Consider the following 21,416-nt stretch of genomic DNA (forward strand, 5'->3'; position numbering starts at 1 on the left):
TCTATTTAGTATGTCCTTATGAGTACATGCCATAAAGCCTCATCACTAAACATCAAGATGTTGTGGGCTTAGAATATTACGTCCTGGTAATATTATACTCACATAGTCCCAAACATTTTCAATGGGTCGGTATTGCTCTCATTTGGTTTTGTTAACTCTGAAGTTTTACATGACATAATGACATCTGTTGATTTGCATTAAGTGGCAATGGGAGGTTCTTAGGGAGGTTCTTTTGGGTAGATGCCTCCCAATGCGGCTAATAGTCAAGTTCTGGTAGCTGCTTAGTTTTATGCAGCAATAGGGTACAGGTGCATTCAATTCCCCAACACCAGATGCCAACAGATCATGGAGAATAGTACACTATGGGTACCAGAGTATTTTTATAGGTGTGTGTCTTCCTGGCTGTGCTGGCTACTTTTATGTCAACTCGACATAAGTTAGAGTCACTGGAGATGAGGAAGCATCAAGGGAGAAAACACCTCCATAAGACTGGACCAAGCCCCTGCCTCCAGTGATGTAACAGAGTGTGTTGACTCCCATGGGAGGCCTCACCCTCTCTGAGGAGTGGATGGGGGTAGGATGGGGAGAAGCTGGGGGACAGGGAGTATGGGAGAGAGAAGGAACTGGGATTGGTATGTAAAATAAGATAGTTTTTTTTTTAAATAAAAAAGTCGATACTTAAAAAAAGATTGGACTGTAAAAAAGCCTCTAAAGCATTTTCTTAATTAGTGATCAGTGGGGGAGGGTCCAGCCCATTGTGGGTGGTGCCATCCTTGGGAAGGTGGTCCTGGGTTCTATAAGAAAGCAGGCTGAGCAAGCCATGCGGAGCAAGGCAATAAGCAGCACCCCTCCATGGCCTCTGTGTCAACTCCTGCCTCCAGGCTCCTGCCCTGCTTGAGTTCCGGTGATGACTTCCCTTGATCGTGAACAGTAATGTGGAAGTATAAGCCAAATAAACCAACCCCTTGCTTTTGGTCATGTGTTTCATCACAGCAATAGTAACCCTAACTAAGATAGGCGCCAGCATAATGGACTATTGCTGCGTTGGTGTTTGGAGAGGATCATGGAAGGACTTGGGAACTTTGGGCTAGAAAAGTCACTGAGTGTGGAAAGCTCAGTAGGCTGTTCTGAAGGAGCGTGGAAGATAAGAATGTTGAAGGCAGTGCAGATGATAAAGGCCTGACTTAGGAAGTCTCAAAGGGAAGAAAAAAACTCTGCTGGGTCATTTGTGTTTAGAATCTGTAGTGTCTCGTCAGCTGGAGCTGAAGAATCAGCTGTGGTTAACAAGAGACCCAAACCACTAAGGTAAATCCTTTGTTTTGCTGGGACAATGGCTGTTGGTCTGCTGGGGTTGGAGAACCTGCCATTAGGAAGAGACCAGCATCACTGAGGTGAGATCTGGGAAATATTTCCTCAGAGTCGGCATATGCAAGCTGAGTTTAGAGGTGGCCAGAGTTGTACTTGGTGCTGGCAGCCAAACTTGGTCCTGTAAGTGTTGGGGGTAAACCCCACTAATCCTCTCAGGGTTCAGAAGGATTGCCACAGGAGGCAAAAACCAGCTAAAGATAATCTGAGGATAAATAAAATAAATTCGCTCACAATGAGTCATTTTATCATGTCTCATTTACTTCTCCTGCGCTATCTTCAAAGCTTTCTTTATGTTTCCCCTTCGATGTCTCATGCTGTTGCTTGCTTTGCTTCCCATCCCACGTGGTTTGCAGGTTGCATACCCACAGAGAGTTAACAAGCATGCATTTCACAGAATCATAAAAATCAGGTGGACCTGGCAAGGAGGTGCCTTGTGTCTCAGAGGGGGCGTGGCTGTGAAGCTCCCCAGCAGATACTGGATTAATTAAGAATCAATACAAAATTTTAAGAAGTCGTTTTCGTGCACTGACTACGTTTCTTAAGTGTGACTATTCAGGCTGGAAGTTTGTGATTAATTATTGTAGAAAAATGCAGCAGTGCTGTGGCACTTTTTGAGCACTTTTGCTTCTTTCCCTGGCGGCAGAGAACACAGCGCTGGTAGCCATAGTAACCCGCAGGCCTGGGAGAAAGGCAAAGGTGTTTGATTTGCATCCAGCTACCTGACTTACCTGCTGGCACCCAGGGGAGAAGGAATTTCTTTCTCTGGGTCTGGTTTAGTGACCCAAGCCTTTTTCCTGCATCTCTAGGGGTAAAGGCATAAACAGTTAATTTTCTGGGCTGTGATCTTACGTTAATTGAAACCAAGGTGAAGGGTAAATGCAGAATATTAATAGCTTGTTAGGTTAGAGCAAAAGGCCAGTAGATTACACCTTCCTGAGTCTGCTGCTAGAGAATTCAAGGCCACCCAGACCTGTTTATCAGTAAGAGTAGACATACTGTCTCTCTGCTCAGTGCCTCCTGCTTGGGACTCCTTTCTTGTCAACGAGTTCTGTCAATAAAGATACTTGTGGGGCATTAACTTATATAGATTTGACTCTGAGAACACAGGTTTGACTGAGCGAATGCTTCCACACCAGGGCTCCATGGTGTGGAAAAAGGTATACAGTTGACTGTACAGGAAGAAGTTATTTCAGTGAATGGTTTATACACTGCTGGGATATTTTGGAAGGGAGAAACGTCATGATTTCACAGATTTCTGCAGAATTGACAGTGACTATCCAAAAGACAGGTGTTCCCGAAGTTTTGCAAGTCAGGAGTGTCCACACTCCTGTGGATTTGTCTAGTAGAATAGAGCTATCAACAGTACATTCACTGTATACTATTTGGGGACTCTCATCATGTAAGAGTGCCCCAAATGGCACTGGTTTTGAAAACATGAAGCGGCCATGAAGAACAGCTGAGTCTTACCACTGTGAGAGGCCATTGGAGAAAGTAGAGCCTCAGCAGCAGATGAAGACCCAGAGCTAAAGGGGTCATGGAGAGAAACTGAGGCTTGGCACCATCAGGAGACCCTAGGAGGGGGAATTGGTGAAAGGAAGTGCATCCCAGGTGCAGCAGAAGATCCAGCATTTCGGAGATGCCAGCACCATGGGGCGACCACTAAGAACAGCAGCAGCAGTGGGGTGGAGGCTTCCAAAGCCTGGAGGACACGCGTGTTGCTGCAGAGGGCAGAGCTGGAGAGATGACCCAAGCCCCTTGCAGGAGCCCAGAAAACATGAGTGAGTCCCAAAGAACCAGGCATTGAGTTATCTACACACTTGGAGTTTGGTTTTGCTTTCTTCAGATTGTGCCTGTGCCTCGGTTCTTTCCTCTTGAAGTAAGAAAGTATGACATTTACATTTGATTTTTACACAAGTCCACAGCTGAGAAATTTTTAACCTTTAAAAGAGATTTTGGATTTTTTAAGGAGACTGGATATTTTAAAGGGACTGAACTTTTAATGTGTTTCAATTTGTTGAGAATGTGGACTTTTAAAGGTCCTCTTATTTTTCATGTGAGATCTTGTTTTTTTTTTCTTAAATATTTATTTATTGTGTTTATAGTATTCTGCCTGCACGCATGCCTACAGGCCAGAAGAGGGCACCAGATCTCATTACAGAAGGTTGTGAGCCACCATGTGGTTGCTGGGAATTGAACTCAGGACCTTTAGAAAAGCAGGAAGCGCTCTTAACCACTGAGCCATCTCTCCAGCCTCCTTCATGTGAGATCTTGAGGATGAATAAGAAAACATATATCTTAATAGTGATATATTTGTGTGTCAAGTGATAAGGGTCAGTTGTGCTGGCTAGTTTTACGTCACTTTGACGTAAGCTAGAGTCTGGTTCTGGGTTCTAAAAGAAAGCAGTCTGAGCAAGCCATGAGGAGTAAACCAGTGAGTAGCACCCCTCCATGGCCTCTGTGTCAGCTCCTGCCTCCAGGTTCCTGCCCTACATGAGTTCCTGTCCTGACTTCCTTTGACGATGAGCAGTGCTGTGGAAGTGTAAGCCAAATAAACCCTTCCCTCCCATGCTTGTTTTTGGTCACGGTGTTTTATCACAGCAGTAGAAACCCTAACAAAGGCCCTGGTGTAAAGCCCCTGAGAAAGTAACAATGGGGGCTGACTCAAGGGTAACCAAGGACCCTGTAAAGTTGTTTGATATAAACATACTAGTTTCATTGCATTGCCCAGACTTCCAGCAGGTTCTGTTGGTATTCACAGTGCTCCTTCCAGGTGGTATATCTAGTGCCAGTGCTGGGAACAATGCCTGTGCTGGTTACACTTTAAAAAGGAGAGAGAGCATGGAGTTTCTGTTGGTGAAAACTTGGGAGACCCCCTACTATGAAGACCAGTTCTTTGTACTCCCTTAGGGTCTCATGAGTCAGCAGCTGAGCCCAGGCTCAGCGTGGAGTTCAGGTCATCACGTGTAAGATGCCTGCCTTGCACTGAGCGCTTTAGGGTGCTTCTGCGTGAGGCTTGTTCTTGTCTGGGCAAACTTCTAGTCACTCTATACCTGGGACAATCAGCTTGCAAAGAGAAAAGCTTCATCTACCTCACTCTTTGGGGGGGTTTATTTGGCCCTCATGGTTGGGTCTCCCCATTTCTTTGGGCTGTGTCAAGACAGAACATTAGTGGGACCATGTGGTGGAATGCTGTCACTCACCTCAGGGTCAGAAGGCCAGGAAAGCCGAAGAATGAAGTTAGAGTCCATAATCCCCATCAGGGCATGCTCCTGGTGACTCGGAGACCTTTGATTAGGTTCCACCATCTGCCAGTAACACCACCCTAGGGACCAAGCCATTAGTTAGCACGGGGGTCTTTGTAGAGTTTTCAACAACCAAACTAGGTAAGAAGCCTAGGATCCCAGGTCATGGAGCATCTCCCAGACTCACTTCCTGCCTTCTCCAGAACACTAAGGAGACCTTCCTTGGACACAGTGTCCTGATGTTCCCAGCACTCGCTAGCACATGTGTCTTTATTTTGCTTTTTATGACTGGAAATACGTTGTGTGTGTGCACGCATGCATGCACACATGTTCACATTGTGAAGTAAACCATAATCATTTTGACATTGACGTACAGCTTGATGACATTGGGGACATCCACATTGTCGTGTAACCATCACCACCATCCCTTTCCAGAGCGCCTTTCTTCATTCTAGACCAAAATTCTGCGCCCATTAGATAACGTCTTCCTGACTGAGAAGATGGTTTGGCGGGAAAGAGAGCTTGGTGTGCAAGCATGAGGACCCAAGGGCAGTGGCTTTCCAGCTCCCAGGTCAAAAGCTACACATGCTCCGTGTGTACCTGTAGCCCCAGCTGGGTTTGGGGAGCAGACACAGGAGGATTACTGGAACTTGCTGGCCACCAGCCTAGCTCCGGGTTCAGTTTTTGAGCTTTTCTCAAGAGAATTAGTCAGGGAATAAGGGCAAGACAGTTGACATTTCCTCCAACTTCCATGAGTAGATGGGCACACACACACACACACACACACACACACACACACAAATGATAATGTGTTATAGAAGTCACTATTCTACTCATATATCCAGGAATTTGATTTCTTTACATTATTTGACCACTTCTTGGAGAATTCGAACCTCCAACCAATCTTACTCATTTGATCTTTCTACACTTTGTTCAGATCTTTATACCTCACACCAGGAACTTCAGTTTAAAACTAAAATAAAATGAAAGGATCGGAAGAGCCACGTGTCTTCAATAGTTAGTGTTTGGAAACATGAAAACGCTTCATGCCTTTCTGTTTCTCTTCTCTCCCTCTCTCTGTCCCTTTCCTTTTCCTGAGAGAATCTCACTGTGTAGTCAAGACAGGCTAGGAGGGGGCTTGGAGAGATGACTCAGTGGTTAAGAGCATTGGCTGCTCTTCCAGGGGAACCAGGTTCAATTCCTAATACCCCCAAGGAGACTCACAACTGTGTACTGTGTGCAGGTCTAGTCCTCAAGGGTTCCAACGTGCTTTTGTGGACTCCAGAGGCACTGCGTGCTCGTGGTGTGCGGACATCCATTCAGGCAGACTCATACACATCAAATAAAAATAAATAAATTTTCAAAAGCAAAAGACTGGCTAGGGACTTGCCTTTTAGCTAAGGTTTGTTCGGGACCCATGATCCTCCTTGCTCAGCCTCCTGAGTGCTGGGCTTTCACACCCGTGTCTCTGCTGACTCTCAGGTAAATTGTTAGCTAGATGTGGTAAATAACCGCTGGAAACTGACCAGGTTTCAAGAAAAATTGTCAGTTGCAAGTAAGCTGGATTTCAGTGGCTTCATGTGGCTGCTAGCTCCCACACTGAGAGGCGCAGTACAGGTAACTTAGAAACTCTCAGTGCAGGGGTCTAGTCAGGTTCCAAGTGCGCACATCAAATTTGTAAAGTTTTATTGGAAAACAGCTGTGCACGCTTGTCCATGTCCTGCCAGTGACAGCTACAATGCTGCCAGGGCAGAGGCCAGTGGAGGACAACACAGCCCACAAGCAGGAAATGCTGAAAGTCACCATCCTGTTCTTTACGGAGTTCACTGCCCTGGCCATGTCTGGCAAGTCAAAAGGCCCTCAATTGTAGGCACATGGCTCAATTATCCTTCTATTCTGAAGCGGTGATTTTAAGAGTTCAAATGAATTCTTGGGAAAGTGGGATCTGTGCTAATTTGGGGAAATACAAAGCGATGGCTAAAAGGAAATGTCTGGAAACCCCTCTACTAAAGGGAGTGGGAAGTTATTTAGGAAAAACGTGGAACTTGCACAATCAGACTTGAAGACATAGGAAATGTGTGTGGGTGTGCAGCTGGAGAGATGTGGGCCACAGCTTACAGTGTGTCCTGCAAGGAGAGTGCCACAAGCCATGGGATGCTTGTGGTACCATTTTCTAGAGTACCCAAAGAGGAAAGAATCCCAACTGTACACAGTTACCCATGGAACAGGGAAAACCGCACCACTTTCTAATATGGTTTGATGCTGTTATAAACTTCAGATCTAAACCAATAGAGGCAGGGGAAGAAAGAAAAGTTTCCAATTAATCTCAGCAATGAAGAAGGAAAATAATATAGGATTGATTAGCAAACCAAATCGTGTAGTATAAAGGAGATATATTATGCTTACAGAAGCATGCATTTTCTTTACCAAGTGTATTAAGTGTTTTAGTTAGGGAAATCCTTTCATTTTTTTAAAAAACTTTATTCTCAGAGAAAAGAAGAAAACCCATAAAATCATTTTACTTGATGTAGGAAAAATCCAACACTCGTTTATGGCTAAGCACCAGGAAGACGCTTGAAATCCTGGCAGTGGTGTGAACCCTATTAAGCTAGTACACCAGTCAGGACTTAATCCACCCATCTCCCATCAATGCTTGTGGTGAAGTGATAGACAGTTCTTTGAGAAGACAACCATGATGTAAGCGTGTCCCTGTCATGTTCCTTTTAACAGTATCCTGCAGGTACCTGATTCATTATGGGGGGCCACCTCTACTTAATGGTATGATTGGCTATGCAGAAGTTAGAAGAGAAGCTCTAGATGAATCATAATTAGGGTCTAAAATAGATTGTTGGGTGTATCTGAAAGAAATAAGCTTCCAGGACAATTGAAGCTTCTTTGTACCCTTCTTTTGTTCAGTTGTTTTGTAGACATCACTGAATCCTGTTTATAATTTTCCATAATGTCTCTAAGTTATGGGTAAACTTGTTTGGATTTTTGATTTTCATGTCAATGAAATAATATTTGAGATATCTTTGTACAGTTTGCTGTTTGGTTCATATTTCTGTCATTTTTCTCAGGTAACTAGATTAGTGTTTAGATTAGACAGCGTTTGATGTTTTAAAGCTGGTGGGAGACAGTTTGGAAGTTTTTCACCTTTCCTGTCTTCCCCGAGTGCTGCAGAGGCAGGCATCTCCCGGGTTCACATCTGCAGACAAGAAGGAGCCACTCAACTGTCTTGAATGCATGTAGACGGGCTCAATTTCTAACCAGAGTCTTCTAGCGTGTTCACCTTGTCCAGGAGTTTCCTTTGTCCTATGTTGTCAGTGACAAAATCCTCAAACCTTAGTTCATCAGGAATTTATGCTAGGATTCTCCGTTAACTCCTGCATCATCCACTGAAAGTAAGGGGCACTGCTTCCTGACTGTGGGGGTTCCCAGTGGGTAGCTTCCCTCTGATTCAGGACAAGTCCGCCGGGCTGTGTAAGGCATCACCTGTCAGCATTTGGAACATCTCTCTTTCAGTAGCGTGGTCTCAGTGTGTCTTGGTGCCATATGGCCGGCCTGCTGTGTACTGCTGTGTGGGTTGCAGGCCTTTGGAGATCAGGTCTTTCTTTCCCAGATGATAAATCTGGATTCTTTCTTTGTTTCTGCTCTTTTATAACCAGCTGTGAAACTAAAATTTGGGGAGCATCGTTTCTTGGAGATCTGCTTGTTCAGGTTCTCGATGTCCCTCACCGTCCCCTGCTTGGGGGAATCTAGAGAAACAACAGCAGTCCTAGAGGGTTTTGCCTCTGTAACATTCACTTTTTATGCCTCAATCATGATTACCAGGGATCCAAGTGTTTTTTTTATTGTTGTTGTTTTTTTTCCAAATCCAATAGGTCGAGTTGGGTTATGAGCCGCAAAAATCACCATGTCAGCCCCATGTACATGTGGCTCCCATTGAACTTAATAACAGCCAACAGCCCCTTGACTCCTCCTGCAGCTGCTGCCCAGCCTCAGCCGCCATCGCGCTCCAGGGTGGCGCAGGTGGATTTTAAGCAAACATGTAGAGATTAAATAGCTAATTGGAAATGATTTTTGCAGAGTAAAGCTCAAGTCTGGCATACCCTGCAAAGGAAATCATTGCAGACATACAAATAGCTTACTGTTCATTTTAATTAGAGTTTAAGTGGAAGACAGGATTCAACTGATAAATCTCCACCAGATTCAAGCAGGACTGAAAACCCTGGGCGTTTGTATGGAAATGGCAGAGGCTGCCATGTCAGACCGGATGTAGAAACGGCTTTATTTCCTCTGTTTTAATTGTTTTGACTCTGGTATTATAGTTATTATCTAGTGGCCATGTCCACTTTTAAAATATAATAGTCTAATAGATTTTGTCTTTTCCTTATTCTCAAACCATTTACAAAAGTGAGCAATGTGTTTTAATTCTTAGAGTTGACTTTTAATTTTTTTTATACTTATTTATTACTTTATGTTTATGACTGATCTGAGTATTTGGTATTTTAGTAATCTTCTCTGAGAAATGACTGGATTACTTCATCACTAGGCAGCCGCCTGGATGCTTGGACAGAATAGAATTGAAAACTCAATGGTCTATTGCGACTCTTCAGGAGATAACAGCAGATACTCTGCTGACCTTGCTGACCTTTCCTGACCCTTCCTCCTTGAAGCATTCTTGATTTGGCTTTTTATAGCGATTGCATTTATGGGTGAATTGAACTGGTTAGTTTTTGCCAGAGTTCCATCATGTGACTTACTGGAATCGCCAAGGTTTCATTCCTTCCCTTTGGATTTTCTTTCTTAATGCTGAGTTGGAAACGCTAGAGCAGTGGGGGGAAACTGGCGTGGGCAGCAGCCAGCCCCTCCTCTGCTTCCCTCCGAGTGTCTCTTCTTTTATCTTAAGGGAGAGGTTACCATTCAGTGTCCAGGTAAGAACACACGCAGCGTGAGAAGGGCGCGAGGTCTTTGCACACGTTCGTTGCACACCACAGAGGCACGATGTGCACACACATTTGGACTTAATGTCTGTTTAACCAATGACTTTTGCCACTCGATGGCTTCCTGTTGATACTAGTTTATACATTCCCATGTTAGAGACCATAGAAGTTTCTTATTGGTCTGTAGAATATGTGCATGTTCCTAACATGCATATGTGTGATTTTCACAGAACTGTTCTCCAGAAGTGTGCTTAGGAATTGTAAGATCATGTCTGTGAATGTATAAGGTGGCAGTTTCAGAGGCGACTCCTCGGTGTGCTTAAGAATTAAAGACATTGATGGCCCAAGTAATTTACTGTACCTTAGATCCCCGGTTTTGCTACCTCTCGGTAGACGTTGTACCTGGCTATACTTTAGACCAGAACTTGTCATTCTTCACTGAGTTTTTAAAGTGAAGAGAGGAAGAGAGATCGAAAGGTCACTGCCAAGGCTGAGCAAGGCTGCTGGGACAGAGCCCTTTGTGTATGCGTGCAGGATGAGGGAGCTGTGGGGCAGCCAGGGGAGGGAGAACATGGAGAAGGTTCTGCCACAGGTGGACAGTTCTGCGTGGGAGTGCTGTAAGTGCCAAATGCTGCATTCTTCCTTCTTGCTTTTTTCTCTATTACATTTCAAAATTATTTTCAGAATTCACAAGCAGTGTATTTTCCTTGTATTCTTCTCCTTCCTTCCAATTCCTTCCAGATCCTTCCCACCTCCTTACCAACCCACCCAATTTCATTTACTTTCTCTCAAAACCAAACAATAGTAAAACCCCACAAAAGAAAAAAAAACAAAAAAAAAGTTAAAAAAGAGAAAAGCAACCCACCAAACCTTAACAACAATGAAGGCACACAGAAAACGTGGAGTCCATGTTGTATGGCTCACTGACTGCTGCTGAGTACCAGGCCTGGAGGTAGCCTGGGTGACAGCCCAGTGTCTCTCCGATGGTGAAATGGATTTTCCCTCACCCAGGAGGTATCAATAGCAAATAGCGTCTTGGTTAAGGGTGGTTCTTTGTGCCCACTGCCCCTTCTCCAGTAAGACTGTGTTCTTGCCCCATAAGATCTCTCCGTGGGAGAGTCAGCTGGCACAGCTACCAGCTGGGTAGGTAGCATGTGGCTGCTCCCTGTGTAGATAAAATCCTGCCTGGTCCTGTGGTCACACTAGTCGGAGTCTGTGCTTAGGATACTGGAGACTAATCTAATTAGGTAATTTGTGACTGCTAGGCTCTAGAGCGTCAGTTCTCAACCGGTGGGCCGTGACCCCTGTACCCATCGGAATATTTACATTATGATTCATATCAATAGTGAAATTACAGTTATGAAGTAACAACAAAATAATTTTTATAGTTGAGGGTTACCACAACATGGGGAACTGTATTAAAGGGTCACAGCCATTAGGAAGGTTGAGAACCACCACCCTAGAGCGATGGAGAATTGTAATAATGGCAGTAACCAGATTAAAAATGAAATGGTCTTTTAGGAATCTTAATAGTTACCATGCCCTTTCTAGTAGCATTCCTGTGTGTGTGTTTTGGGGGCTTGCATCCTGCTGGGAGAACTATGCCTAGATGTAGTTAGTGACTGCCTTGAGCTGTCCCAGTGACACATGGGGTGACATTTCTGCTAGGAATATCAGCTGTATGTTCTGTGAGGTCCTCGTGCAATGGCCTCTGTCACACTAATACCGAACCACTGAGCTTCCTCTCCGGGACCTCGTCTTTAAAACACTTGGTGCCAAGTGAGTGCTTCAGACACTTTCTGAATCGAGTGGCCATGCTTCTGTAGGAGAAGCAGCACAGCTTGCCTTCCCTAGTCCTGTGTTCAAGGTCATGGTACCCATAGTTTTGGCAGACACTGGTGAAGGGGCTGGAACTCCTCAGTCACTTGCACATTGCTCGTGGGTTACAGAGACGGAAGAGAAAAGGAGAGGAAATGGGAGTGTAAGATGTGCCTCCAGTGACTGTGTTATCACCTCCAGTGACTATTCCTGTGGGCAGATGCTCATAGTGTCTCATAGCGTGTCTCTCTGTAACTTACGTTTTGCTAAGTTGTCAGGTGTCCCAGGTAATCTTAACAAGATAATTTAATGTTTTAGAAAGCACGAATATGGCGGAGTTGAGCATACATTGAAACAGTTTACCTCCTAAGCACAAATTACAGTATTTTTTTTTAAAAAAGCCCTGCTCTAAAAGCAACGGAAGCATACACATGGTTATGTGTTTATCAAGTGAGTGATTTGCTGTTATTAGTTGGATAAGCACAAGCTCTGGGAACTATGCTTGCCCAGGGGTGGTCTTGTCTCTGAGCTACTTTGCAGAAAAATAGTCAATTTACCCAAATAAAGTGATCAGTGCAATTTTCCTGACACCTGGCTCTCTCCAGTTCTTCACTTCTGTTTCAGCTCCTGTATGTTTAACCAAGGATATTATTTTAAAAATTAATTTCTTCCATCTGCAGGAGTGTGTTGCCTTCGGCAAACTTGAGGTAGCTGAGATCTATAAGGTCTTTTGCTTGTAAAATGTCTCCAAAGATCCTAAACATTTGTGTTCTCCTTCCCCGGTATAAGGAAATCCTAGCCACAGTGGCTCATGCAGTGGTGTTTTGGGCTAAGAAGGTGCTGAAGGTGAGAGTGGACCAATCAGAACTGTGGTCGAAGGGTAACGAGCTCCTCTCTGGTCCTAACCATTGGCTGTTCTCATCCCAGCAAGTTGAAGATTGCGCCTTGGCAGAGACTAGCATGCAGAGGCCTGACAAATGCTAGTTAGTTAATGAGAGAATAGCTTTCTATCTTTGTCTGATCTCTTTCTGGAAATGAGCAAATTCAGTCTCTGAAAATATCAAATATTCATGAAAGGGTGAAGAAATGCTATACTCCGAATGCACCTTGAAGCACACAGCCCTGTGTTCCTGCACGGCGGAGGTAATTGTCTTAAATTACAAGTGCTACCCTAGTGCCCGCACTCTAGTGCTAATTGACCCTCCGGGTTCTAAAACACACAGGCCTCAGCAATTGAAAGCTTATTAAATTATGCCTTCGTGTGGGAACCAACACGGTGTGTTGGAGCAGTGAGCAGGGGTGGTTTGGGGAGAGGCAGGAGTGATGGGGGTCTCCTTCCAGCCTCCACCCTCCACAGACTCTGGGTTGTTAGCGTTTCCGTTCGTAGAATGTTTTCAAAACTGGAGGTCTCTCGCATCATTTACCTGTTCCTTTGAATTCTGGGTTGATCTTCTAAATAGCTAGAAATTAAACAAAATTACTCATGAACCAAAAGGTCTCGGTATGCAGCCAGTTGTTTTAGTGTAACCCTTGCGATGGCACGTTTGCCTTCACACATGGGACTGCCAGGCTTGAGTCACTTTTAAAGGGTCACACCACCAAGAGCCGACCTCCTGGCTCCAAAGTAATTATCTTAGATTCTCCACCTCAGCTTTTCTGGTGCTCCCAATATTCCACAGTCAACATTGACTCTAGGGTGAATTTGAAGCACCGGTCTAGTTGAGGGAGGGAAGCCTGGGTGTCGATGGGATAAGTGATTTATTCGCTGTTTCCTAGTTGCTAAGCAGACTTGTGAACAACTGGAGATAAACAGAAAGGACACAGAAGGACACTTAAATGGGACTGTCGGTCTAGCTGGCAGCTGACGAAAGAATGAACATGATAGCACAAGCGTCTTGAAGGGCCATTAAGAAGATTCTGGGTGAAGGTGTGCTTGCGCTTGGGTAAAAGGGAGGAGGTGGGGTTGTTTCCTGGGATACATGATACTTGTTTTATAGACAGTGCCTCTCACTTGCCTGGAACTCACTAGGTTAAGAATCCTCTCGTGCCCATCTTTGCCCCCCCAGCATTGGAATTATATGTGCATGCTACCAAGCCTTTCATTTTATATATGTGGTTTCTGGGGATCAAGCTCAGATCTTCTGGCTTGCAAGGCAAGTACTTCATCAACCAAGTTATTGCCCCCGTCCCACAGACAGCATCTTTAGACAGGGCAGATAAGAGAACCCTTGGCAACCTCCAGTATTAGCCAGTGCGCTATCTGCCCACTTTGACCAGAGATCTAACATAATTAGGAAAAGGGGAAGAAAGATTTATTTTGACTCATGGTTTTAAAGTTCAGTCTGTGGTGGCTTGGCCCTATACTCCAGGGCAGCACATCACAGCAGTGGGAGTAGATCCTGTTCCTTACTGCAGACAGGAAGCTGAGAAAGGGAAAACAAAATTGCTAGTGCAAGACATAATCCTATAGCGAATGCCCCAACTGCCTACTTCCTCTAGCTGAGCCTTGCTCCTATTTTCACCAAGCACTGATAATGCCGTTATATTATGACCCTACCAAAGGATTAAATCATTCACCGTCAGATTATCATCTCTAGAAACGTTTTTACAATCACATCCAGATAAGTACTTCCCTGTTCTCCCGGGCAGTCCAGTCAAGTCGACAGTCTAGGTCAGTGGTTCTCAATTTATGGGTTGTGACCCCTTTGGGGGGTCAAATGACCTTTTTACAGGAGTCACCTGAGTCCATTGGAAAACACAGACATTTGCCTTGCGATTCATAACATAGCAGAATTACAGTTATGAAGTAGCAATGAAAGTTATTGAAACTACAGTTGGGGGTTTAGCACAAACTGTATTAAAGGGTTGCCGCATTAGAAAGGCTGAGAACCACTGGTCTAGACTGACCATCACATCCCCTTGCAAACCCATTACAGGGCCACAAGCAATCCTCTAGCTGAAAGCCGGGAAGGGAAGGACTTGCTAGTCACAGAACTGCTTTGATCCTTGGTTTAGGCTCAGCCCCTAGGTTATAAGAAGCAAATGTCTGTGGCTTGCGCTGCATGGTCAGCACTCTTAATTATGAAAACCCGAGCCAGCACAGGAAGGTGTGTTGTCATTGATGAAGAGAGTGTAGAGTTGGCGTTCTGTCACCATGGAAACAAAAACTCTGAGGTAAGCAGCTTATGAGGAAGGACATTTATTTTTGGATCACACCTTAAATCCGGGGTCATTTGGCCTGGATGCTCGGGGGCCTGTGGTGAAACTGCACTCCGCTGTGACAGGTGTGCAGGCTCAGGCAGAGCTGTTCACCTCCTGCCAGCCGGGAAGCCGAGAGGGATCCAGTCGTCCTGGCAGCTCTTTCCAGGCCTCACACCCTGAAGGCGCCACCACCTTCCAGTAGTTGCCAAGCCTTTGACACAGGATCCTTCGGGGGACATTTTAAGACTCAAATCATAGCAGATGAGGAAGCCTGTTATTTCACAGTCTAGCTGGGACATCTTGTCCATGGCGGGCCATGCTAATGTACCCTGTGCCCTGTGGAACTCAGACTTGACAACGTATGGAAATGCCAGGCACCAGGTGCCAGGGGGGGGGCGAACAGTGAAAACACTGTTGAGGGCCGAGGACGCTGCCTGAGGATCCGCATTGTCTATCAGACGGTTGCTTAGGGAACCTGGGCTCCGGAGGATGCTTCATTCTGTGACTTAGACTTTTATGGCATGAATTGCATAGCTGTGTCTGTGACACACTCCTGCATGCCTGGCAAACTCCCCGGCAGCCTCCACTTGTGCTGACTTAGAAACCTGTGCTGTTGCTCCTAAGACTCTTGAAAGTCTTTGACTTGGGGCCTCACATTTTTTTTCTGATTCAGGTTTTTGCAGACAAGTTCCAGTTGTGACCACTGGTGTAGGAGCCAGCCATTGTCCTTATGATGACGTTGAATGACTTTGCCTGGGCCCTTTGGGCCGAGCTGTCTCTTTAAGATCCCAGGCACTCCTCTGAGTCTCTTCTGCAGCCCACACTTGCAGATGTGCTGTTCCCTACCTGTGTGCATTCTGTTCCCTTCTCCTCGCTCGCTGCCCCTCCCCTCTTCCCTCCATAGCACTGCCTATGTGCCAGGGCTGCAGAGAGAGACTACCCCAGACCGGGAGAAAAAACAGCAGAAAGTTACCCTCTTATTATAGCCAATATCAAGTGTGTTTGTTAGGGTTCTCTAGAGGAAAAGGACTTATAGAAGGAATCTATCTATCTATCTATCTATCTATCTATCTATCTATCTATTTATCTATCTATCTATAGCGTGTGTGTGTGTGTGTGTGTGTGTGTGTGTGTGTGTAGTTTATTAGAATGGCTTACAAGCTGTGGTCTTGCTAGTTCAGCAATGGCTGTCTATGAACAAAGTTCTAAGGAGCCAGTAGGTGTTTCCATGAGGCTGGGTATCTCAGCTGGTCTTCTGTATTCAAGAGAAATAGGCTTTAATGCCAGTGAAGGGATGGACTTGCCAGCAAGGGGAAGAGCAAACAGGCAAAGAGAGAGCAAGCTTCCTTCTTCTACAATCTTTATAGAGGCTGCCAGCGGAAGGCGTGGCCCAGTTAAAAGGTGGATCTCCTTACCTCAAAGATCTGGATTAGAAGTGGGTCTTCACCCTCTGCATGATTTAGTTAAGAAGAAGCCCGTCACAGGTATAGTCAACCATTTAGGTTTTGGTTAATTCCAGATATAGTCAACTTGTCAACCAAGAATAGCCATCACATCTAGGTGTGGGGGATTGCTCCCCTCTGAGGCTATGAAGGAAGACCTGTTGCAAGGTTCCCTGGTGTCTGGTGACTTCTGCCCTCTGTTTTGTAGATGGCTGTCTTTCTTTAGCATCTTCTCATTGCCTTTTCTCTGTGCACAGCTCTGTGCAGATTTTCCCTCTTCCTAAGGATTGGGCTAGGTGCCCTGATTCCTTTATCCTAACTACTGCTTACAGACCATGTCTCCAAATAAGATCATATTCTGATGATGCTGGACATCTGTCCTTTAGCATGTCTGTTACTGTTGGACATGCCCCACCCTGTAACCCTCTCCCTTCTTCGTGGTGAGTATAAGCATTACCTTGGAAACACCTCGAGCCTGTTTGATAAGAGGATGGACCACCTCTTATGGATAGTGCAACCAGAGGTCAGTTAAAAACTGTCTGGACTCTTCCTGTTGACTTGATACTGTGACATGTTTGCTATTCTCTAGCCCACATTCCTTTGGAGGACCTGAACCAAGAGCATGATGGAGGAAGGTCATTCTGTAGTATTAGGAGTGGCGGGGCGCCATTCTGTAGTAATAGGAGTGGCGGAGCTGCGTCGCCAGCACCCTGGCCGCCTCGCTAGCTTATGCCCCAAAATAACAACACACAAACTATATTCTTTTAAACACTGCCTGGCCCATTATATCTAGCCTCTTCTCGGCTAACTCTCGCACCTGGACTAGCCCATTTCTAATCATGTGTGTAGCACCCCAAGGTGCGCTTACCGGGAAGATTCTAGCCTACGTCCATCCTGGGTCAGAGCTTCATTGAGTGTGTCTCAGAGAGCAGAGCTATCGAGTCTGAGCTCACTTCCTCTTCCTCCCAGAATTCTGTTCTGTTTACTCCACCCACCTATGTTCCAACCAATAAAATGGGCCAAGGCAGTTTCTTTATTAGCCAATGACCTTTGGGCACTTAGAAGATGCCTGTAGCCATGGCTACTGTCAAGGCACCCAGTGGCTGTGAGTTTCTGTAACCATGTCAGTCAGCGTTGTTGAACTCCACAAAATTTGATTTATAAAGGAAAAGAATATATTAATTCTTATAATTGAAAAGTATAGGTATTTAACTATTCTAAAAAAATAAACTAATATCCAGGATAATTGAGTGGTATCCCTGGGTATTTAAAAGACCTAGTGGCATTATGTTTCCCCTTTAGATTGTCAGTTAGATACCAATGTCTGCTTGTGACCTCAACAAATAGAATCTGGATTTCCCTAAGGTTTGGCCCTTAATGCCCATCCCCACCAGACATTGCATCGGAAACACAAGCACAGGCATCTGTTGTCAGGAGGGCACTACCAGTAAGACAATGACTTTAAGTGACTTCCCTTGCAATGTTTTAGGTGTCCAGTCCTCGTGCAGAGGCTGACATAATGGACAGCTGTTTGCAGTTACATTGCCATCTGTCAAACAAAACATGCCCATCAAATAAAACATGTCAATCAAGAGGTGGAGAAGTCCATCTCCCCTGATTTTCATCTTCTGTGGGGCTATGGAGCACGGTCCGCCCAGCTGTAAGATTACTAAGTTAATCATAATGCCAAAGAATTTTCCTCATTAACCCTGCCTCTTAATGTTCCCCATGGGATTGTAATGGACGAGACCTGACGGCTGACTTCTGAACTCGCCCTGCCAGTGGAAAGCATCTCAAGCTCTTAAGCCAAACCATCAATCTTGCTAATGCCTCTGATTAAGCTGCCAAAGGTTCTTTGGATGGTTTTCTTGTCTGCCCCCTTTCTCTTTGGAGGCTAATATGCCCCAAATATTTTCCTAACTACGCTCCCAGCAGGGATTATAGCCTTACCAACAGCTCGTTCTTTCTATAATTGAGGCTCCCTCACTCACATAGCATGCTCCAGGAAGGCACCCTGTCACCACAGGCTTCTCTTAGGTTTTGGACCTTTGCCATCTGTTAAGATTGATCCTGAGCTTGGGAATCTCCGTTCTGGCTTCACTCCTCCCATTTCAGACCCTGCCCGCCAAGGGTCAGCTCCTCCCCCAGGGCTCATCAAGACCACGCCTACAGGGTCTTGGAGCCTATAGACCAGCTATGTGCTCTCTCTTGCCTTCCTGAGAGTCACCTGGGAGTTGCTTTACTCTGCTCTGTTTATTAAACCTGGATTTATCAATTCGGTCTGATTTGGCTTATTTCATTGATGGAGAAACCCAGTAACTGGGGCTCCAGTACTTACCAGTGACCCCTTAGATTGGCCCTCCTCTGAGTCACTCAATGGGTCACCCTTCTGCATTGCCCCCTTTGTTGTGTCAGAAGCAGTTAATCTGCACCCCTAAACTCCAGACAGGAGTTAAGGTAACCCCTGAGGGGGGAATGTGGGAGTAGGGTTAGATGGATTCCCTGGTAGACTGACAGAGAGGGAGAGGAGCCATGACTAAGTAACAAGCAAGGTGAACTTTCAAGCTGGATTGGCTTCTTCCCCATCCTCCTGACCTGAGGTAAAAGCCCGGCAGCTTCAAACAAAGGCCTGTTGGGCTGTTCCTCCCTTTTGGGGGCCCTCTACTGATGGATTGTCTCAACAAGTTCAGGGCAGATCAGGGCATGTTTCAACAATAGTTGTGAGCCAATCAGCTTCCCTATCCTTTTTCAATCTGACCAACCCTACCTAAATCACTCCAAAGACTTTAAAACTCCCAGCCGTCAGGGAGAGGCCAGGCTCTGGCATCTTGAGTACCCCTTGAGCTTTGCAGAGGGTCCTAGCCTGTGTGTGCCTAATACATGTGTGTTTCTGCATTCCCTCCCCAAAAAGCTTTTTTTTTGCCAGCAAAGCCTAAAAGTCCACTCTAATGAATTCATAGATTCCATTAGCCTCATTTTCACGCTTTAAAAAGATGACCTTACCCGTAGTCTTTAGTTAGTTTTCCAGTCTTGAATGCACAGTCTTCATAAATCCCTTATAATCCTCTTCAGGAATATTATTTCAATTTTAAAAGTAACAACTGAGATATACGTATCTTTAGCTGAAGGCCCCGCTGAATGTTTTGCTCCAGGTAGCAGTGTGTAGTACCGCAGTTTTCCAGCTTTGTAGAAAATACTCCGTTGTGGATGTGTAACCCACAGAGCAGGCCTCGGTCATCTTTGTTCCATTTTCTGCCATTTCTCTGAGGGACATCTTCCCTCCCTCCCTTCCTCCCTCCCTCCATCCCTCCCTTCCTTCCTCCCTCCATCCTACCACACCCCACTCCCTTTTCTTTGAAGTAGCAGCTTCCATTTTCCCTTGGCCACAGGAAGGAATGCCGTGGTAAAGGATAGCACATATTGTTAACCTTGTAACTTATATTAATAACGTTCGCCTCTAACTTACAGTAATATGTTTAGCCCACCGTCTAGAGGGCATAGAAAGGGAGAAGACAGTGTCCCATTTGCTTCTATTCTCTACTTATTGGCTTGCTCAGCCTGCTTTCTCATATAATCCTGGACCACATGCCCAGGGGTGGCACTGCCCACAATGGGCTAGGCCCTCCCGCATCAAATCAAGATAACGCCCCATAGACATGCCCACAGGCCAGTCTGATGGAGGCAGATCTTCGATTGGGGCTCTCTCTTCTCGGGTGACTCTGTGTCGAGCTGGCAGTCACTACCCAGCCCTGACAGTGTTGTAATTTTCGTGGCGGCACAGATTAACCATACGGTAAAACCAGTGGCTGTCTGACTAGTGCAAAGCCTACCTTGCTGGAAGCGTCAAACTCTGCTGGTGACTGCGTTCAAAGCAAATGGTTGTGATGCTTCCAGCAGAGGCAACCCACCACCTTCATGCAATTAAAGGCTTTTTTCTTCTTCCTCCCCCTGAGCAGGAGAAAACCAGGCTTGAGATTGTGTGTCTGATGTTTTATTTCTACGTGAATTGGGGCCATCTGGTCATGGAAACTCCAAAGTTTCGTGGCCCTGGGATTTAGTTGCGTGACTAGGAACGCTCCTAGTTTTGCTTGCAATTAGTGAAAGATAATGTGTTCTGCGGCCACGTGTAACTCCCAGGATCCTCTGGGGGAAGTCCACTCCAGGCACTGTGATGTGTCCTAGAGCCGTGACAGCGCCGATCTCCAGAGAGATGACTAATTGGTTGGAACGAAGGCTTTCCCCCCTTTCAGGAGGCAACACTTATATGTTGTGACACTAATTTCACAGTGTCAGCTTTCCTGCCAGCGGGCCCCTGCTTTAATCCTCATTTCACGTGCATCGCTGTGCCTCCCTCGTGGATGAAACTTGGCCAGAGGCGAGCAGTTTCAAGTGACATTGCTGTGGCTCGCTAAGTACAGCTAGCTGACACTCACACACTTATGAATGGAGGGACCTTCTGAACCTTCTTTAAGGGAGTAGCTGCACAGGAAATCCTGAGATGGGCCATGGTGCTGATACCTGCCGAATGTGCTTCTTGCTGTGCTCGCTGGTGACACTCCCTGTGAATGCTGGTGGCACTGACTGTGCATGCTGGTGACACTCACTGTGCACTGGTGACACACCCTGTGCATGCTGGTTGCACTCACTGTGCGCACTGGCGGCACTCGCTGGTGGCACTCACTGTGCGCGCTGGTGGCACACCCTGTGTACGCTGGTGGCACTCACTGTGCACGCTGGTGGCACTCACTGTGCACGCTGGTGGCACTCACTGTGCACGCTGGTGACACACCCTGTGCGCGCTGGTGGCACACCCTGTGCGCGCTGGTGGCACACCCTGTGCGCGCTGGTGGCACTCACTGTGTGCTCTGGTGACACTCACTGTGCGCTCTGGTGGCACTCGCTGTGAGCTCTGGTGACACTCACTGTGCGCTCTGGTGGCACTTGCTGTGCACGCTGGTGACACACCCTGTGCACGCTGGTGGCACTCACTGTGCACTCTGGTGACACTCGCTGTGCACTGTGGTGGCACTCGCTGTGCACGCTGGTGGCATCCAGTGAGTACAACATTGGAGGATGACGTGAGCGTGATCATTGATTGGCCAATGAGCAGGGTTTGGTTTTCTCCTGATTCTCTGTGTATACCAAAGGCCGCTGCCTCATGTAATGGGGAGAAACAAACAGACTCCCTCAAGTTCCATTTCTCATCCTTCATCCTAATTTAGGAGAGCAGTAACTACTTGTGGGACTGATTGGGGTGCTTTCCGGGGACTGATTCTGGTTCAGAAGTCTTTGGCTCTGCCAGAGACCACAGACTTCTCAAGGAGAGACTGGAGCGGGACAGTCGCTCCTGCTCAGTTACAGTGTCTGCATCTTGGGTTGTTGACTCTGTGTTTTCTAAAACT

At 46.1% G+C, this 21,416-nt stretch overlaps 1 protein-coding gene across 3 annotated transcripts in view; it reads left to right on the forward strand.

The window, feature by feature from the left end:
- Atp8a2 (ATPase phospholipid transporting 8A2) overlaps positions 1-21,416 on the forward strand; it is a 537,082-nt gene that overhangs the window by 180,154 nt on the left and 335,512 nt on the right. The window lies entirely within an intron of this gene.

Source organism: Microtus oregoni, unplaced genomic scaffold, assembly GCF_018167655.1.
Source record: "Microtus oregoni isolate MIOR12 unplaced genomic scaffold, Mior012 000045F_ref0000178, whole genome shotgun sequence".
Taxonomy (NCBI): Eukaryota; Metazoa; Chordata; class Mammalia; order Rodentia; family Cricetidae; genus Microtus; species Microtus oregoni.